Genomic DNA, 1898 nt, shown 5'->3' with positions numbered 1-1898 from the left:
GCATTTTGCAGGTTCTAGAACTGTGAAAACTACATCCCTAGCCTCTCCTAGGCTTGAGCCTTATCTGATAGAGCAGACTAAGACAGACTATCATTAGAAGCATGAAGAGCAAGCTACAAATGGAGAGGAAACATGTTTATCAGGTAGTTGGTTAATGACTCATGTTCAGTATACAAGGAACCTACATTTTAATAATTTTTATTAGTTATTTGGGAATTTAGTACAATGAACCCTGATCACACTCCCTTCCCTTTCCTCCCAGGTCCACACTCCAACATTTGCACCCTCTCCAAAGCCCCACCAACTCCAATTTGTGTTGCTCACACACTCACTGGAGTCCAACTCCCAGTGGCCGGCCCTTAGAGAAAACTGAGTCCTTCCCCACCTGCACCCTGCCAGAGGCCATCACTGTGAAGAGCTACACTTGAGCATCGTTATTACAGTTTTCAAAGACGCTCTTCAACAGCTTCCTGTCTGGACTGTTTCTTTTTGTTCTTGGTGTGTGTGTGTGTGTGTGTGTGTGTGTGTGTGTGTGTGTGTGTGTGTGTCAGGGGAGAGGTTGTTACAGAACCCTTCAATGTCTCTCATTTTCAGTTATGAGTTTGCAGTCATTGATAACAATGCGAAAGAAGCTTTCTTGCCTATTGCAGCCAGAGGCAGCACGGATCACAGCCAGATCACAGCCCGGATCAGCATGGTCTCCAGTGGCAACATGGACCACGGACCTCAGCATGGTCTCCTGCAGCAGCCCAGACCATGGACATCAGCATGCCTTCCAGCAGTAGCACGGATCATACACATCAACATGGTTTCCCACAGCAGCATGGGTCACAGACACCAACATGGCCTCTGGCTGCAGCAGGGACCACAAAAGTCCCTCAGAGGAGACTCAATCCAGAAAATGAACCATTCCTCATCTCAGACATCCTGCTGCTGCTGCTCAAAGTCAGGGTGATCATGCGGCTGTGTCAGGGCCAGGACCGGGAGAGCTCCAGGCTGTGGCACACCACCCTGCCCTTGGCACTGGCCACCCTGCTAGTTGGTACTCCGGGCGAAACCATTGTGTTTGCAGGCCCCTGCTGGCTGTACCATAGCCCTGTGCGTGCTTTCCTCCCCCCAGCCTTGTGAGCAGTGAATGCAGCTGCAGCCACAGAGGCTCCAAGCAGTGGGCCAGGCCTGTGGTTGGAACAGGTCGACAGGGATGTGGTGGTGGCCTGAGCCTGCCAGCAGCCTGAGGGTGGGCCCCACTCAGCAACAACATGCCTGCGTCGTTTACAGCCATGTTTCCACACTTGTCCCTGCACGCGGCTCCATTCTGCCATCTTCTTTTTTTCCAATTCCATGAAACCACTTTGTAAAAGCGTCTTCCCATAAAACCTGCTGTTGTTTTAGTTCGAGATTCTGCGTGCTCTGCAGACTCTTCCTTCAACACCTCATCTCCCTGCAAAGCCTCTGTGGGTCTCTCAGGAGCCTCTGCAGCCTCGATTCTCTCATATTTTTAATAATTTAACAAACAACACAGTTAAGAAATGGTCTAATGCCAGGTGTGGGATACCTCTTCTCCAGTTTTTGATCAGGGTGTCCTGGAACTTCCCCAAACAGCTTTGGCTCTGTCATTACTAGATTTTTCCTTATCCTTAAAACCAAGGATATTAACAGATGTTAACCTTGGTGGCTTTCAGGAGAAACTCTTGTCTCAGTATGTGAACTCTTTGATTTATTTATTTGTTTGTTTTTTGGAGAGCGCGAACGCAGTCCCCCACTACCATAGATTATGCAGTTGAGTTTCCCAAATTTGGGGAAATCGCAGGGGTCAACACACCCCAAATGCACTGGGTGAGCCTCGCCCTTGGGAAACCACCTGCTTGATCATGGTATCTCTCCTGCCAGGTTTGTGA

General features: G+C 49.4%; 1 non-coding gene across 1 annotated transcript; it reads right to left on the bottom strand.

Moving 5' to 3' along the window:
* Positions 1-1736: 1736 nt before the first annotated feature.
* On the bottom strand, positions 1737-1898 carry LOC128112317 (U1 spliceosomal RNA). The gene has a single exon (XR_008218945.1). It is a non-coding gene; the product is annotated as a U1 spliceosomal RNA (small nuclear RNA).

Source organism: Peromyscus californicus, unplaced genomic scaffold (genome assembly GCF_007827085.1).
Source record: "Peromyscus californicus insignis strain IS unplaced genomic scaffold, ASM782708v3 Scaffold_16__1_contigs__length_79575227, whole genome shotgun sequence".
NCBI classification, from domain to species: domain Eukaryota; kingdom Metazoa; phylum Chordata; class Mammalia; order Rodentia; family Cricetidae; genus Peromyscus; species Peromyscus californicus.
The sequence above is the reverse complement of the archived record's forward strand: the minus strand, read 5'-3'. Positions and strand labels throughout refer to the sequence as shown.